Genomic DNA, 19,295 nt, shown 5'->3' with positions numbered 1-19,295 from the left:
ACGCTAAAACTCCGTTATGGGGCACCTGCATGGCTCAGTCGGTTGAGTGTCTGCCTTCAGCTCAGGTCCTGATCCCAGGGTCCTGGGATCGAGCCCCATACCAGGTTCCCTGCTCACAGGGAGCCGGCTTTTCCCTCTCCTCCCTGCTCATGCTCTCTCTCGCTCGCTCGCACTCTCTCTCTCAAATCAATAAGTAGAATCTTAAATAAATAAAAATAAATAAAATGGATAGTCCAAAAACAAACTGTGTAATATCCGTACCACGGAACACCACTTGGTAGTAAAAAGGAACAAAATACCAAGACATGCAAAAACAGGGATGACTTTCTGAAACAGTATGCTGAGTGAAAAAAAAGCTAGATACAAAAAAAAAAAGTATGATTGCATTTATATGAATTCTAAAACAGACAATCTAAGGTGTAAGAATTAGGGCAGTGGTTGCCTCTGGGGGTAAGGAAGCTTCTGGAGAGACAGAAATGTTCTATTTCAGGAAAGGGTGGTGGAATCCATTTGTCCAAAATGTACAATTAAGATCTGTGCATTTCAATATATGTAACTTTTACACCCAAAACACTGAAATTAACAGTAAGCGCAGTAAGGAGTGGGCTGGGTGGAGGTCTGGCTGACCCAGGCACGGCACTAGCTGCTGGGGGCACGATTCTATTTACCGTGTATGTGCTTGACATTTTCCATAATCAAAGTAAGAGAAGATGTTCATAGTGGGAAGAAAAGGTTAACAGATTATCTCTGGAAGTAAATGATGTTTTTTATTGTCATCTTTGTGTTTTTATACTATATACAAATTTATAAGGACTCCATTTTTGTTTTCTAAGTAAAAAGATGGCTATGGTCAAACTTTTTTTTTTTTTAAGATTTTATCTATCTGACAGAGAGAGACATAGAGAGAGAGAGAGAGGAAACACAAGCAGGGGGAGTGGGAGAGGGAGAAGCAGGGACTCGATCCCAGGACCCTGAGATCATGACCTTAGCTAAAGTCAGCCACTTAACAGACTGAGCCACCCAGGCGCCCCGTTGTCAGACATTTTAAATGAAAATGCCTGTGACACCCCTAACAAGTACTCTTGGCAGGGGTCGGGGGGCTTTGCTCACTATGTTGTTTTGAATCCTCGCTCAGTGACTGTTCACCCGGAAACCAAAGAACTGAGCTTGACAACAGTGAGAGTGAGCACTGGAGGGCTGTGGTGAAGCTCACTTTAGACCCTTTTTGCTCCTGACTTGTATGCATTTGCCATATGCAAGAGTTTTTAGAAAGACTGAGGCACTGCTGTGTATGAGCAGGCAAGTATTTAACACATACACACACGCACACACACACACAGACACCCTCAGGTCAATCTAGGATTTAGGTACCCACACAGTCCATCTGCATTCCCTGCACCACACATTCCACCAAGGTATGTGTCTGTGTCTACGTGTGTACACACGTACACGTGCATGCACACACGTGTGTGCAGAGGCAGGGTTGGGATGCCGAGCTGCTGGCACCAGACCAGGCAGGAGTACCAACGTCACCTCTGAGTCAACACCAGGAGGACTGCTGTGTGCACCACGGACAGCTCATGAGCCTGGTCAACCAGAAACTTCATAGGTGAGGGCCCCATCTACTGATCCCTGATAAAACTTAATCTGTTTTCTGTTGTCTGAGCTAATCTCTCGCTTCCTTAGGATGGACACTCCTTTCTAGAGGAAACTGCCCCATGGGTGGGGGTAATCAAAGCTCTTCGGCTCCATGAAAGGTGCTTCCTTCACAACGGACTCTGCACTGGGACTCACTGATGTGTTAATAGCTCTTTCCCACTCGGACATTAAGTCCTCTTAGCCTCAAACACAAACACAAAGTTGATCTCCAGTGTTGACACAGACTCCCAGGGCTTGGAGCTTTGCCCCATGGGGCCCAGCCCTGAGGCTCCTGGAGAGCAGCTGTCCGAGCTTTGCAAGCTTTCTACCAGGCAGGCTTTCCAGGGCTCTTTCGCTCTTTACATCAGGAAAGTCCTTCCAGCTATCTAGCCTGCATTACTTCTGCTGTAACCTGCGCTCTTTGGGTAAGCAACTCCCCTCCACCTTTAGAGAAACCCCATTTAGTTCCCAAGTCCCAAAACTGTGCAGGGTTGATGATCCTTTTACCCAAGCCTCCAAAGTATTTGCTTCCATCCATTTCCTCCCTTGCCCCGGCCCTCTTCACTCAGTCACGAGACAGGATCAGGGACTGCGTGGGTCACAAATGATGGGTTGCAGCTCATCACTAAAGAACCAAAGCCTCCCAATTCGTCCCTTCTTCTTCTTAATAGATTAGAGCCATTTCAAAGTTGTGGGGAGCCAGGCTCAGGAGCTGGCTTTATGGGAACACCATCTGTCAAATCTGTCATGGCAGGGGACATGTAAGGAAGGGTGTCCTAAGATAGTCTCCAGGCAAAGCCGTCAGTGACCTTCACATGACCCCCATGTCAGTTATGAGAATCACTCTCTTCACCAACCTGGGAAAGCAGGGGTCTAGAACAGAGACAGTTGCAACCCACCCCACCCTGCAAAGCAGTGGGTGCCCCAGAGGCAGGACAATGGATTGACAGTGTAATGTACCCAAAAGATCCAATGGGGAAATCAACTGAGCTGTTTTCTCAGCTGTTGATCCGTCGCAAAAGAATGCCTCCTCCCCAGAGAGGCCTTCGTTGAGCACTTACCTAGAGTACATCCCCTTGGTTACGGGGGACCTAGCTTGTTTTGTTTGTTCTGTTTTTATTGATTTGTCTGTTCACTTGTTGTTTGGTCTTTCTGTCCCAGTGGACCATAAACCGCACAAAGGCAGACACCATGGATGTCTCAGACATCACCACCATTTCCATGCACCCTGAATGGCATCTGACCCACTCCAACGCTCAGTAAACATCATTGGAAGGGAGGAGGGATGGAAGTACTGGGTGGGGAGGGTGGGCGGTGGAGAAGGAGTAAGATAGGAGTAAGGAAGGGTAGCCCTCCAGGAGGATCTTGTGTCCTGGAGTCTGAGCTTCCTTGGCCCCAGAAGATCTTTAGGCTTTTGACTTGACAGAAGGGTTTTGGCTGGCTGTAAGGTAAGGCAGAGCACTGAGGTCCCAGGGTTAGAAACCCACCCTCCCCTCCTCACAGATGGAAAGATTCAGATGGGGTGGCTAAAAGGATGCCTTCTTAGGGCCCTGCATCAATCTGGGGCAGCCTGGGGAGTCTAGAAACTGCAAGGCAGCTGCTCCAACTCTAAGGTTTCTTTTGGAGTTCCTGAAAGCCACCTCAGCTTTTAGACAACCCCAGGGAGGAGAGGGCTCCAAAAATACCGTATTTCCTGCCAAGCCTAGAGGGAGTTTTTCTAAGAGTGTTTTCTCTAAGAAAAATAAAAGCGTTAAATGCAGCGAAGGTACAACTCTCTTAGGTGGTCCCGAATCTGGTTCATCGGACACCAGCCACCTCCACCATGAGGCCTAAGTTCAAGCCCAATGAAGTCGAAGTCATATACCTGCGGCATACCGGTGGGGAAGTCAGTGCCACGTCTGTCTGCCCTGGCCCCAGAGACCGGGCCCCCTGCGGCTGTCTCCCAAAAAGCCTGGTGATGATGTGGCCAAGGCAACCGGTGATTGGAAAGGTCTGAGGATGACCATGAAACTGGCCATTCACAACAGACAGGCCCAGACTGAAGTGGGACCTTCTGCCTCTGTCTTGCTTATCAAAGCCCTCAAGGAACCACCAAGAGACTGAAAGAAGCAGGAAAACATGAAGCACAGTGGAAACATCACTTTTGATGAGACTGTCAGCAATGCCCGACAGATGCGGCACTGATCTTCAGCCAGAGAACTCTCTGGAAGCACTGATGAGCCCCCAAGGACTGCCCAGTCTGTGGGCTGCAATGTTGATACCATCACCCTCCCAACCCCACAGGTGACCTCAACAGTGGGGCCGTGGGATGCCCCACTAGTTAAGAACTATTAAGGAAGATATTTCAACATGGGATCATTTTACAAAGGAAAGTAAATATGACAAAAATCAAACAAGGTTATTATATTTCAGCTCACTGGACACTGTAGCCTGCCCAAGGCCCTGAGTCTCTACTAACAAGGAAGAATAGCAAATGTTACAGAGATGTTAAAGACATATTAGCACCTAACTGAGATTTTCTCCTTGAGGTTGTGAGGAGCTCCAAAAGAGACCCAAAAAGGGGATGGCTTTCTCTCCAGTGACCAGTGCCAAGCCATGCTGTGTCCCTGTACCATCTAATGTCACTTTTCCCAGTTCCAACTTTGGAATCAGCCCGTGCGTTTCTACCTTCTTCCTCTCCCCACATGGAACTCAGAGAATGAGCTAAGGGCTCAGATGATTCCCCGTGAAGAAATCACCCCACCAGTCCTGAGGTGTCCACAGCCTAGTGTAGGTCACCATCCCAGCTGTTCCTGTCCAGGAACAGCTCTGAGGGCAGGTGTTGCTCATCCTGAGAAGCCTGGGTGACTCAGTCAGTTAAGCATCTGCCTTCGGCTCAGGTCCCTGCTCAGAGGGGAGTATGCTTCTCCCTCTCCCTCTGCCCCTCTCCCACCCCTCGCTCACACACACTCTCTCTCTCCTTATCTCTCTTTCTCTTTCAACTAAATAAATAAATAAAATCTTCAAAATATATATATATATCCTCCCCATTTGCTAGATGAGTAAACTTAGACACAGAGAGGTTAATGCTCCTATCCAGGATCACACAGCTACTAAGAAGCAGAGCTGGGAACCAGCCACAAATGATCCCCATAGATACTGACCCCCACAAAATCCAAAATGAAGAGTACTGGAGACTCCAGGAGAGGAGGTAGTGATTGGGCCAGAGGCTCCCCAAGCCTTTCACCAGATTTCTGCCTGTTCAGTACCCAGGCCCCCCTGGTTGATAGACCTTGGAAAGCACTCTGACACCATTGTTGTTTTTTGTGACTCAGGTGGGGCTGTGCTTCTCCCAACCTACCCATTCTGAACTCTCAGGTGGGTACCATGGTCCAGGCCTGACCAATCCATGTATTCCACTCACTAAGCCACAGTGATCACTTTAGGGAAGAGCACATTAACCTGGTAAGTCCAGAGTGAACACTTGAATCTTTGCTGGCATCACAGGAAGAAGCAGCTTACTAACCTTGGAGCTTCCAGATTTGGTGGCTGTGTTATGAGAGGAGAGCTGCCTACAAATGAAGTGAATGTGGAGGAAACCAGAGCCAAACAGACTAATATTTTCTGACCTACCTGAATCCAGCCATTCCTGAAGCCGAGTTTTCATAAAGGTATCCATTACAAGAACTTTTTTGGATTTGTTTTTCCTTTTGATGTCTTTTTTTTTTTTCCCTAAGCCAATGTGAACTAGGTTTCTGTCATGAGTGACCTAGTTAACTAACATAGATCTGTACCCAATGGGTAAGGACACACATGGGGGGGCAAAATTAAGCTTTAACAAGTAAGAGGGCCAGATCACTCCCTCACCCCAGGGGACCAAACCCCAAGGTGGACCATGGAGAAGGCTTCCTGGGAAGAACCCCCGAAACTGCTTCTCCAATACAAACAGACCTGGGTGCACCAACCCACCCAATGAGCGACAGGCTTGGGGACAGTTCATGGAGAGTCCTCAACCCTATCAAGGGGAAAGCAAATGGCACAATTCTGACCCTGAGAATAAACCAGGAATTTCTCTCTTCCTCTCTGCTGCCAGCATGCAGGTCACTCATTTCATCTTTCTTCAATAAGATCAAGGACTATTCAAGGAAGATGTTTAAAAAAGGAGGGAGGGGGAACAGACCAACAAATCCAAAATGTGGGACATTCTATAGAACCACTTTGCCAAGTCTGCTGTTCTATATTTAAGGAATCTAAAGAAGTGTGACAACCCAGTGCAGTGGCCACTAACAAAAAGTCAATAATATCACCTACTACACGATCCATATTCAAACTTGGAACAACTGGAAACATTTATACAGAGACTGTATGGTAAATTATCTTATTACATTAATATTAATTTGCTTATGTGTGATAATACTATTGTGGTTACATCAGAGAATAGTATTATTGGTGAGGTTTTGGTGAGTATTTTTTTAAAAATTTTTTAAAGATTTTATTTAATTATTAGAGAGATGGAGAGAGAGCACAAGTAGGCAGAGCAGCAGGTAGAGGGAAAGGGAGAAGCAGGCTCTCCACTGAGCAGGGAGCCCGATGTGGGACTCGATCCCAGGACCCTGGGTCCACGACCCAAGCTGAAGGCAGATGTTTAACGACTGAGCCACCCAGGGGCCCCTTTGTTGAGTATTTAGATGTAAGGTGTCCTGATGTCCACAACTTGTCTCTACCTTACCATCCTTATACAGACAAAGAGAGACAGAACCACTGACAAATGGACCAGATCTCTCCTCTTGTTATCTGTAGGTCCCTTCCCTAGTCTGTATTCTCTGCTGTAAGATGAGGGCTAAAGGGGCACCTGAAAAAAGAACTAAAGACAGAGGCTAAGATGAGATGGTCCTTTCCAAGGTATTGGTGATAGGAGCGGTCTCCTAGGTCACCCCCTCTCTCCCCAGTTGTTAGTTCTAGGCCTCTCAGGGGACCCAGTTCTTAGAACTTGACCTTAAGATGGGCAGACAACACCCTAGACCAGCCCAGTAAGATCTGACCTCTCAGTTTTATCAGCAAAGAAAATGTAGCTGGGCTCTAAGCTGTGGCTTCCCCCAAGGCACCTGCAAGGTGGGACTGGTGTCTTGTAACCATGACAAGGTGAAAAACCATAGCCAGCCCCTCTGAACGTGACTGGGAGGTCACTGCATTCAGTCTCATGACAACTTGCCAGCCATCTCTCCTGTCAGTAAGGCTCTCTGGACTCCTGGGGCTTCAGAAAAGGGAGGGGTGGAAGATATTCTCCACAAAAGAAGCTTCCTGCGAAGATCCCAGATACATGCAGACAATTCAGAGGGCCACAATCCACTGACTTAGAGAGGACTGTGCTGCTCGGGGAGGATGGTGTGGTGGGCAGTGCACAACTGGAGAGACTCAAGAGAATGAGAAATCAGAGAAATGAGATCCTAACAAAAAGGACATTTCACCCAACAGACTGGTGAACGTCCACACCCACCCATGGTGGGATAAAAGCTGTTGACAATTTAGCAGTATGGCTAAAAGAAGTCACCTACCCTACTCCCAGCAGTATCACCCCTAAGCTTTCCTCATGTCTAGAAACATATTCCCCCATGCACAAGCATGTACACTGAACATGTACAAGCATGTTCGTTGGAGCACTTTCTATAAGAGTTAAAAAACATCAGAAACAATTGTTTAGAGGGAAAACAGGTAAGCAGAATGTGATAGATTCACAAACTAGCTACTATGCAATGGTTACAAAGAGTGAGCTCAGCCGGGGGCACCTGAGTGGCTCAGTCAGTTAAGTGTCTACCTTCAGCTCAGATCATGACCCCAGGGTCGTGAGATCAAGCCCCATGTCAGGGTCCCTGCTCAGGGGAGAGCCTGCTTCTCTCTCTGCCTGTGCTCCTTCCCCTCGATCGTTCTTTCTCTCTCTCTCACTTACTTTGTCAAATAAATAAAATCTTTAAAAAGAAGAATATATGTTCATATTATATAGGAATTTATACAGAAGGACTGGAAAGGACCTCTTAAGTGGATTTAAGGAGGTAACAGGGTGGACTCATAGTAAGAGGCAATCTTCTTACTGTATATATTTTTATGTCAATTTGCTTTTTGAACCAAATACATGTAAATACATCTACTATTCAAAGGAAATTATAAGTAAATAGTTAAATAGTATCAGTCAGGATAACCACAATACTTTAGACAGCATAGTGGAAACACTTAGCAATACTCATAAAAACAGAGGTCCAGACCCTTAGGGCCAGTTATTCCACCCTCAGGAATATATAGCCCAAGGAAATAAATTCTGCACACTCAAGAAACTACTTTCATCAAAATGGGTGTTCCTTTGGCATTTCTGGGGATGGAGAACTTGAAGCAACCTAAATGTCAACTAATAAGAGATCAGTTCATTTATTTATGCCCTGGAGACAAGGCTGCTGGGTACACCGTGAGCCGCCTCCCTTGGGATGCTCCTCGATACCTCTCCCAACTCAGGACAATGACAACTGAGTGCAGGTGACCAGCCTTCGGGTGATGAGATCGGCGGACAGCACAGGTGAAAGCCACTGATGCTCAGAGTTTCCAAGGGGAGCCCCACACTCCATGTGCCCAAGCACAGTCTGCAGCCATCATGAAAGCTGCAGGTCCCAGGTCCACCCTCCAAATTCCAGTACAACACATCTGGGGTGAAGTCCAGGAATCTGAATTTTAACAAATACCCCCAGATGGTCCCCTTTGGTAACCACTGGCCTACATCGGTGCAAACCTGGGAATAATTTCCATGAGGGAGAAAAGATTAATCACAGGAGCTTTTTGCTTCACTTTTCTCATGTTTTCTTTTACTTCTTGTATTTTTTTTAAGATTTTATTTATTTGACAGACAGAGCTCACAAGTAGGCAGAGAGGCAGGCAGAGAGAGAGGAGGAAACAGGTTCCCCACCAAGCAGAGAGCCCAATTCGGGGCTCGATCTCAGGACCCTGAGATCATGACCCGAGCCAAAGGCAGAGGCTTTAACCCACTGAGCCACCAAGGCACCCTACTTCTTGTATTTTTTAAGTAGGCTCCACACCCAACGCAGGTTTGAACTCACAACTCTGAGATTAAGCATCGCATGCTCTACCCACTGAGCCATGTTTTCTTTAACATCATGTGATGTCATCTTTCCAGTAAACACACAGACACGCACACATGGATAATGATTTTTGTATATAAGCACAAGCCCAGGAAGCTGAGGTCTTCTGGAAGCAAATGTCTCAGTCCTGCCTTCTAGGGAGACCAGAAAGCCCTCTATAGTCTTACTAAGAAGACGTTACCATTCTATTGCTGTTATTATATTAATATTAATATCAATTAATTACTAATGTATTACAAGTATAAGCTTTATTAATCATTAATAAATGTTATTTTAACAAGCAATTTCATTGCATTTACCATGTGTACTGTTGGAAGCACTTTACACTTGTTGACTGAATTAATCATCATGACAATCTGTGTGGTATTACTCTTAATACTCCCATTTTACAGACTTAGAAGCTGAGAGATGGAAAGGTGAAGCCATTTGCCCATGGTTTCAGGTAAGGTACAGAGCTGGACTCCCCACTGGGCAGGGGGCTTTAAGAAACCAAGCTCTTAAGCACTCTGCTCACCCAACAGCCTTGATCCTGCCAGATGGGCCAGGAGGTCAAGACCAGGCTGCAGCCAGTTCAGTCTGAGAAATCACTCAAAGGGCATGTCTGAAGCATGGAGGGAGGGGTGGAGGTTGCTTTATCTCTGTGGCATAAAATGACCTTTCCCTGACAGTCTCTATGGAGCTCTTCCACTGATTCATGTGATCCCTTTTGCTGTCCAGCTCTCCCTTCTTGGGTCAAGCCCAGGTTCCCACCACCAGGGGTGATGTGAGACCAGTGCCACTTGCTGGAGTGCTACAGGTGAGCTGGGCGAGGCACCGGGAGGGGTCCCAAGGGGTTCTAGAGTGAGGGGCCCCCCAGAAACATTCTCTGTTGATGGGGGTCGCTGGCCTTTCCCTTCGTAGAGAACTGAAGCCCCGAGAAGGAGGCGGTAGGCAGAGAGATTAAAAAAAAAAAAAAAAAAAAAATGCCTTCCTAGCCCTAACTCACCACACCCTCCATCTGAAGAAAGCAAGTAATTAATCACTGAGACAGGAACCAGCTGCACCAGGAGCAATGGGAGAGGGGAGGAGCAGAGACTGAGAGAGAGGAAGACAGAAGAGCAAAGAGAGATGGAAAAGATGCAGATACCCAGAAATGGGGAGGGAACAGTCACCAACAGAGAAGATGAGCAAAGAAACACTGAAAATGACACAGCAGAGGGAGCACAACAGTCAGGAAATCGTCACCCGCTCTTCTGGCCCTGGCCAGGGCTCCCTCGTGCGTAGACCTCATCTCCCCAGAGAGCAAGAAGAGAACGCATCCCAAGTTCTAAACCTGAGCGAGCGCAAGGCACCTGTTCTCCCTTCTGCCCTCGTGGCCGCCAGGAGAGCAGGCAGTCTGTGCTAACAGCGCCACCTGCTGGCGTGGGGGAGAACTATGTGTTCTCCCATCTTGCCCACCAGGCAGGGGTCAAGCCTGACAGGTCTTAACCCATTCCCCACCCTCCTTCTGCATCTTCCCACCTCCAAGCCTCCAAGCCTGTTCCCGCCTCAATACATACATCCTGTTCCCACTGCCTGGGATGCTCCTCGTGGCTGGCCCCTTCTCTTCACTCAATGTCTTCACTCAAATGTCATTTCAATGAAGGGATTATTTCTGACCATCCAAAGTATCCCCTGTGCATGCCCCTTATTCACCTCACTGTCCTGCTTCCTTCACAGGACTGGGTGTTATCTGAAACCACCCAGGTTCTCTATTATGTTCCTGTCTGCCTCCCTCATTAGAAAGTACCACGAGGCTCATCTAGATCTTAACAGTCTACTTTTGTATGAACTGGCTCCATATTCACTTAGCTGAGCTACCCTGAGCTCAAGAACCCAACTTTAAACTCCATGGAGATGGGCCACAAGCTCTTCAAACTCACCCTGTTCAAAGCCAAAGTCATTATCTTCCCCATGAAAACTGGGTTTCCCTCCTGTACTCCCGGCTTGGTGACCCACAGGACAACTCTGCAAATCTTCAAGGCATGAAGCCTAGCTTCATGGGACTCCCAGCTTCTCTGGGACTCCCCCACTCACACAGACAGACCCCACGTGGACCAGACACCTGCTCTGAAGATTCCCCTACACATGGCCCTGGCCAGGGCCCTCCCCTCCAGCCCCAGTCCCTGCCTCCAGTTTCCTCAGGAGCAAGTGTCCTCACCTCCCAGTTCCACCCCAGGACTGCCAAAGCTGCCTTCCCAGGGGCTCTCCCTCCCCCTAACCTGGGGCTCCCATCCCCTCCTTAGTCCCACATCGGAGACACCCCCACACTCCCTGAGCATACCCCACACTCACCTCAGTACCTGACTCACTGTTTCTCAAATAGCTCCATACATTTGCCAATCCCATGACTTTGCCCTTATGCCCTGAAATGTCCCCCTACAACTCTCCCCTCTTGTGGGATTCCTTTTCAACCGACAAATGCTACCTCCTTCAGAAAGCATTGCCTGATTCCACAAAGAAGAATTCTCTGCTCCTCCCATATCTCTACCAGCATTGCCTCACATCCCAAGCTTTGCAGTTAGCTGTTGAACGTCTGTCACCCACACACTGTGAGCTCCTTGGGCACAGGGACCAGGCCCTGAATCCCGTAACCACTCTCAGTGTCTTCAGTAACAGCCACAGTCATGAGCAGTAAGGACTGTGCTAAGCACTTTTCATGTGAGTGCATTTAACCCTCAAATATCCCTATGACGTAGGGGCTTTCATTATCTTCACTTTCCAGATGGGAAAACAGAATCTCAGAGACGTTCGGGAGCTTTATCCAAGGAACGTCATTACTGAGTGACAGAAGCAGGATCCCCAGCTCCCAAATCAGCGCCTGGCACAAAGTAGGTGCCCAATGAATATTCATTAGCTAAACAAACAGCTCTCTTTCTCCCACAGTAGACCTCAGTGCTGTTCACAGTTCAAAGGCATGAACACCCCATGCTCTTGCTTTCTCTGTGCCAACTCTGACCCAGTTATAGGAGCCAAGTTTCTTGTCTTCTGTCTTCCCCCTCCTGCCCAAACTGTGAGCCAAAAATGACCCTGCTGTGTCAGGTGAGAGAAATGCTAGTGATGAGCCTATGTTCAAAGGGCATGACATGTTTGGAGGTAAAAGCAGGCACTGTACAGAGGCAGCCCTCAAAGCTTCCAGGTGTCCCCTTTAGACCTCCCACCAGCGTCGACACCTACTTCCCCTTCCTCTTCTTTAGCCAAATCTCCTTACTTCAGCTTGGTATACAGAATCTGCAATCCATACACGACTTCCCATTCAATTGTGTTGTTTCCCCGCTGTGTAATCAGTAATCGCTCCAGTAGTGCTTGGCCCTCTCTCCAACTGCCTTATTTATTACACAACCACTCAAGAACGTGGCTGCCTCTTCTGACCTTGACTCAGGATGTGAGCTGTGAGTTCTGGATAGCTAACCCAAGAGGTGGCACGCAGGGCACCGTCGCCCCACATTCTTCTGTACGCGTGAGGCCCACCACAGCCGATGCATTGGCGCTTACTCTGTACTCACAGTTGACTAAAAGATCAAGAAAAAGATAAAGGCAAAACGGATTTTTGACTGAATTAGCCTCCCAACAGTATTCCTGTCTCAGACACAAATTCCTGAACCCATACCATTCAGGAGGCAGGACATGTTGACATCACTGGGGCCCGCCCCCCGAACAGAGCCTGGGTCCCACAGTTCACTCCAAGGAACTTGGACCCCAGATTGGGAGACCAAAATGCATCAGGCATAGTCATGTGACATATGGTCTCATAACACAGCCCCCCCAGACCTATAAACCAGAAACTACCTCAGTCCCAAGGGGAAGTGGGAGGGGGAGTGGGGCGGAGTGTCCAACCAACCCCCTGGCTGATGCGGCTTCCACCACAGCACCGAGAAGTCCTGGGTTCAGGTGTGAACAGAGGAAGTGCCCTGTCTCCCCTGACATGGAGGCAGCAGCCACCCCCCCCAATCTGGATCCCTCCAGGTGTCCCCCGAGCCTCAGTGGGACTAGCAGCATCGATGTGTGTCCGTGTGAGTGCAGAGCACCATTCCATCCTTCCATGCCTGGACCTGTGTCTGAGCGTGCCACTGGGTCTGCCTTCGGGCTTGTGCTCAAAATTAAGTATGATCCAGAGAGCAGGGGCATCTGGGTGGCTCTGTCGGTTAAGTGTCTGACTCTTTGATTTAGACTTGGGTCTCGATCACAGGGTCGTAAGTTCAAGCCCCACGCTGGGCTCCATAAAAAAAGAAAATGGGAGAGAAAACATAATGACAAAACCTGTGGAGCCAGACAACCCTGGCTGAGTCCTCCTTCATCCTATACCGCCTGTAGGGCAGGGGAGGTCAGTGTACCACCCTGAGCCTCGGTTTCTTCCACTGTAAAAGGGAAAGAACAGAAGGGGCAACTTCACAGGACAGTGGGGAGGACGAAATGAGGTAGAATAGCCAGTGCTCTGGAACTGGCAACTCTCTTTATTGCTGTTACAACAGAACATGGCAGCAGAAGTCAAACAAAAGTTTGTGCTTTTTAGGGACAGTGTTTCCGAGAGTGGGTGTGACTGTGTGTGTGACTCCGGATAAGGTCCTGTCTCAGTGCACGTACCAGTGTGTGCACCTGAGTGCCAGGGAAGCCAGGGCCTACGACTCACTACACGGGGCTGGACCTCACCAGGTTCTCTCAGCTCCTATTCCCTGGCCAGAGGGGACAGCTGTGTGTGAACTCCAGCTCGTGGCCACCCCCAGGGCGCCACCTAGTGGCACTAGATCCAGGCAGCCTGACACCTTCTGACCCAAGGGTCCAGGAGCATGTAGGCAGCAGGAGACAACATCACAGACTGCAGAATCTCTGGGCTTGTGCAGCTCTCGGAAAACCACCAGGGGAGTGTGGCCTTCTATTTCTAAACAGTGCCATCTAACAGAACTGTCCGTGATGGTGGAAATGTTCTGCACCTGGGCTCACCAGCACAGGAGCCACCAGCCACATGTGCCTACTGAGCACTGCGAATGTGGCTAATGCAAATGGGGAACTGCATTTCTAGCTGTACTAATTTTAATTAATTTAAATGTGACTCACCAGACATGCCTGTACAGGACAGTACTAGCCTGAAGGACTGTTTGATCCTGGGCATCCAGCTATGCCCGCAACAGACAGACCAACTCCCTGGACCAAGGCATCTCCTTTTCACACATGCCAGTTTGACTCTAACCACGTCCGCAGAGACCCGACTGACCCGGTGATGAAGAGCCAAGAAGTCAGATCCTCTCCTAGAGCCCCTGGGGGTGCAAGCAGGTCCCAGGCAGTGTGCCACGCCTCCAGGACACAGCACACCCTGATCCTGGAAGAGGTGGGGGCCCTGTGACTGAAGAGCCTCCTGAACGCAGACAGAAGCATGGACTCAAAGACAAAGAAACCAGCTATGTGATTTAAGCCAGGGACATCTCAGAGGCTAATTTTCTTCACCTGTGAAATAGGACTCGGAGAACGTAGCCCAGAAAGACTAGGTGAAGATCCAGATAAGGCATATAAAAGCATCTCACACAGTGCAGCTGCACAGAATACGCAGGAAATGTTGGCTAAATTATTAACAGTTCTATAGAACCCACATATACCCCTGGCAGCAGTGTTAACAGTAAAACCTCCTTTAAAAATATAAAAATAAAAATTATATCTATACTATTCATATAATGCATATTATATATACTTGGTTTTATCACAGCATACATGACATAGAATGTTCCGTGACTTTCAGCTGTACACACAGTGACTGGCTAAGTCTGCACATCAGGCTATGCTCACAAGTGTAGCTGCCATCTGTCACACACAACGCTACTAATGGACTATATTCCTGACGCTGTACCTTTCATGCCTGTGACTTACTGAATCCATAACTGGAAGTCTGTACCTTCCACACTCTGCCCCTCTAACAACCATCGGTTTGATCTCTGTATTTATGAATCTGTTTCTGCTTTTTGTTTTTGTTTTGTAGATTCCACCCATAAGTAAAAATCATAAAACCCTTTTTATTTTTTTTTTACTTTAAATTCCAGTATAGTTAACCTACGGTGTTATATCAAAATAAAATAACAGTGTTGGGGCGCCTGGTGGCTCAGCGGGTTGGACCTTTGCCTTCAGCTCCAGTCATAGTCCCAGGGTCCTGGGATCGAGTCCCGCATCAGGCTCTCTGCTCAGTGGGAAGCCTCCTTCTCCTCTCTCTCTCTGCCTGCCTCTCTGCCTACTTATGATATCTCTCTCTCTCTCTCTCTCTCTCTGTGTCAAATAAATAAATAAATAAATAAAATCTTTTAAAAAAAAAGAATAAAATAACAGTGTTATATCAGAATAAAAAGTTTCTGCACAGCAAAGGAAACAATCAACAAAATTAAATGGCAGCCTACCAAGTTGGAGAAGATATTTGCAAATGACATATCCAATAATGGGTCAGTATCCCAAATCTATAAAGAACTTATAGGGGGACCTGGCTGGCTCAGTCGGTAGAGCATGTGACTCTTATTCTCAAGGTTGTGAGTTCAAGCCCCATGTTGGGGATGGAGGCTACTCAAAATAAATAAATAAATAAAAAACCTAGGGTGCCTGGGTGGCTCAGTGGGTTAAGCCGCTGCCTTCGGCTCAGGTCATGATCTCAGGGTCCTGGGATCGAGTCCCGCATCGGGCTCTCTGCTCAGCAGGGAGCCTGCTTCCCTCTTTCTCTCTCTGCCTGCCTCTCCATCTACTTGTGATTTCTCTCTGTCAAATAAATAAATAAAATCTTTAAAAAAATAAATAAAAATTAAAAACCTATGGAAAAAATTAAGAACTTATACAACTCAATACCCAAAAAACAAATAATCCGATTAAAAGTGGACAGAGGAAATGCACATAAAACCTCTCTTCAGGGTAATCTGGCTACATCTGGAAGAGGGGCAACCCAACAGCCTCACCTGCAGGTATGCCCCCAGGCTCTCATGCATATGCACAGAAGGTCACACAAGGACACAGTCACTACAGCATTCTCTGCAATATAAGAAAACAGACTGCGGGGAGGGGGTGTGCGCCTGGGTAGCACAGTCTCTTGAGCATCCAACTCTTGGTTTCAGCTCATGATCATGATCTCAGGGTCGTGAGATTGAGCCCCACATAGGGCTCCAGGAGGCTTGAGACTCTCTCCCTCCACATACTCCCCCACCCTGTGTGCTCATGCTCGTGTACACACTCTCTCTCAAATAAATAGATCTTTACAAAAAAAAAAAAAAAAAAGAAAATGTTAACGACCCAAGAGACCATCAATAGGAGATACAAAGGGGAAGCAAAAAATACAACATATTCGTACACATAAATACCACATGGCAGTTAAAAAGAAGGAACTAAATGCATGACACCATGGATAGATTCCAAAATCCACGTGGAGAGGCACAGATGCAGAACTATGGCGGTAACAACAAACACTGTTCTAAGCACTAGAGATATGTAGGCTTACACAATTCCCAAAATAGTCCTGCAAGCAGGTTTTAGGCTTTACTATTATTCCCATCTTACAGATGACTAAAATGAGGCACAGAGAAATTACGTAACCTGCTGGGACGTCTCAAAAGCTGGAAAGTGGCAGAGCCAAGACCTGGACCCCAACAGTCCGATGCTAGAACATGACCATGACACTCATATAAATTTAAAAGGACATGATGCATGTGGATTCCTAACACACAGAGAAAACTATATAATGGCTCTAGACACCTAATCATGGATATGACTGCATTAGAAAGACTGAGAAAAAAACACCAAATTCCCAACAGTGCTCACCTCTACGGAGGGGGGAGACAGGGTAATGGAGACAAGGAGAAGTGATTACAGGGATTTAACTTGAGGATGCCATTTCCTTTATTTTTTAAAAAAAAAAAAGCTCTAAAAGTTTAATACAGAAGTACCATATGATCTGGCAATTCAGCTTCTGGGTATGTGCCCAAAAGAACTGAGGGACTCCTCAGAGTCTTGTAGATTCGTGTTCAGAGCAGCATTATTCATACCAGCCAGAAGGTGCAAGCGTTCCTCGACAGATGAGTGGATAAACAAAATGTGGATAAATAAAATACTCTGTGTATTTTATCTTAAAAAGGCAGGGGATTCTGACACATGCTACCACACGGATGAACCTTGAGGATACTACGCCCAAGTGAAATATGCCAGACACAGAAGGGCCAACCCTGCACAAGCCCACTTCTCTGGGGTTGCACAGTGACCAAATTCACAGGGACAGAAAGCAGAATGCTGGTCAGCAAGGGGCTGGGGGTGGGGGGTGGAGACAGGGAGTTTCAGCTTAGAAGGATGAAAAGTTCTAGAAATGACTAGCGGTGGATGGTTATATAACATTATATAACATTATAAATATAATGCCACTGAATAAGTAATAATGTTATTAAAATAATAGGTATATTTTACCATCATTGTTTAAAAAGGTTTGGTGAAAAGGCAACAAAATGTTCACAACTGCCAGGTTTGGGTCATCAGTACTCCAAGGTGGCCATGACACTATTGTAAAAATCAGACAAACAAAACAAGAGCCTCAGGATGGCGGAGGGTGTAGAAGCGAGACCCAAGCCCATGCAGGCAGGACGCCCCTCATCGCCACCCCCTCAGGCTTTCCCATCCCTCCCTGCCCCTCCTCCTATTTCTACTGCACTGTGGTTGCTATAGAAACAAGGCAACTTGGGCTCCCAGAGCCCAGCCCAGGTGCTGCTAACTCCAGGAATCATGTCAGAGTGTGAATGCAACAAAAGCCGGATCATCCGGGCCTCATACACACACACACACACACACATATGCATATACACATACACACACATATACACATACATACACACACATATGCATACATATACACACATACACATACATCCATATGCATGCACACATACACATATATACATATGCACACACATATACACACATGCATACGCATGCACACACACATATACATAAATGCATACACATATACACATACACACACATACACACACGTCTGCTCTCTTGGTAGGTTTACCAAATCAGGGTGTGTCTGTGTAGGTCCCCGCACTAATACCAGCGGCTCATTCCCGACAGCCGCAGGCCTGGGTCTGGATGCATACAGGTCCTGTTTGCCCCAGGGGGTATGGCTGCATGCATGTGCACATGTCACATGGGCATCAGTGTCCACACAGTCCAGGACTATGATTACTAATACCAAAAATCCTGTGGCAGGTAACATACTCCACGCCTCCCCTGGATTATCTCTTTGAAACCTTACAACAGTAGTACCTATATGTATTATCCCCAATGAGACATAGAGAGACTGTGCAGCTTACATGAGGTGACCCAGAGCACATGAACCTCCCCACATGACTGTGGGGAGAGAGCTTTAAATGTCATCAGTTCCCAAAAAGCCACAAACACAGCTGCCTCAGAATACCACCCCTGGCCTTGCTAACACCCGGGTCTCCTGGGCCCCACCTAGGCCTGAGGAAGCAGACACCCCAGTGTGGAGGGGCACAGCAGCCGGGGTTGGGGCATCCCCTGGTCCAGCCTTGGCTGAGCTGGGAGGGTGGTCTGGACAGGCTGTGGCAGGCTGAGTTCCCTTTAAGTCCTCTTTCCGGGCCTAGAAATGGGCCTGGAAAGCCTGCAGCCCAAAGACCCTCAATTCCAGACGGTGTCTGCTCACAACGAGCTAACCAAGAAAGTGCCAGTGACTGCCACCTCTCTCTCTCTCTTTCACATGCGCAAGCTCGCACGCGCACACACACACACAGATCTCTCGGGGCAGGGCTCCAAAAGTCAGTTATGTGGCTTTGCGGCCTGCCAGGCACGGATTTCCGCCCACTCCACCCTCTAAGAATGAGTGGGTCATGGGGTGGAGGTCTACACTGCGGTCACCTCCTAGTTCACAGCTCAGCCCCAGGCAGGGAGGGGTCAGTCACCTCACCTGAACAACAAACCATGACGAAGTGAGGCTGGGCACCTGCAAGGCTCCCCCAGCCTCACACTTCAAGGGGAGAGGGACGCAGGCAGAAACCACTGGACCACGGCAGGGCAGGAAGAAATAAAGGCATTTCCTGCCAAGGAAACAACATCAGCAAAGACGGCAAGGCTAAAAAGTGCCAGAAAACAGCAAGTCACACCATCTGGCTGGAGCTGAAGATCAAGAGGAGGTTGTAAGAAAAGTGAAAGAAGAAAAAAAAAAAAAAAAAACCACCCTAGAAATGTACTGGGGCACAGAGAGGTTAAATACCTTGCCCAAGGTCATGGAGATGGTGGATCAGAATTTGAAACGTAGGCTGCCTGACTCCAAAGCTCACACGTCGACCGCTAAAATGGGCTTCACTGCTCGGTAGCCTTCGCTTCAGCTCATGTTCTGGAAAGCTATGGAAGGCTGGCTAGGCCTGCAGCAGAGGTCATCTGTGTGGTGGGAGAGCATCTGTGCCCCTTCCCCCTCAAAATTAGCAATGTCACTGCTAGAGGGTAGGTTGCTGGGATCTCGTAAGCAAAGGCCAGGAATGCTGCTCAGTATCTACA

At 47.8% G+C, this 19,295-nt stretch overlaps 1 protein-coding gene and 1 pseudogene across 7 annotated transcripts in view; one reads left to right on the top strand and one right to left on the bottom strand.

Annotated features, from left to right (window-relative positions):
- Positions 1–19,295, bottom strand: part of RAP1GAP2 (RAP1 GTPase activating protein 2) — a 236,673-nt gene that overhangs the window by 158,822 nt on the left and 58,556 nt on the right. The window lies entirely within an intron of this gene.
- On the top strand, positions 3,321–8,565 carry LOC131816754 (large ribosomal subunit protein uL11-like; annotated as a pseudogene).

This window comes from Mustela lutreola, chromosome 15, assembly GCF_030435805.1.
Source record: "Mustela lutreola isolate mMusLut2 chromosome 15, mMusLut2.pri, whole genome shotgun sequence".
NCBI classification, from domain to species: Eukaryota; Metazoa; Chordata; class Mammalia; order Carnivora; family Mustelidae; genus Mustela; species Mustela lutreola.
Note: the sequence above shows the minus strand (reverse complement) of the source record. Positions and strands in the feature narration are given on the sequence as shown.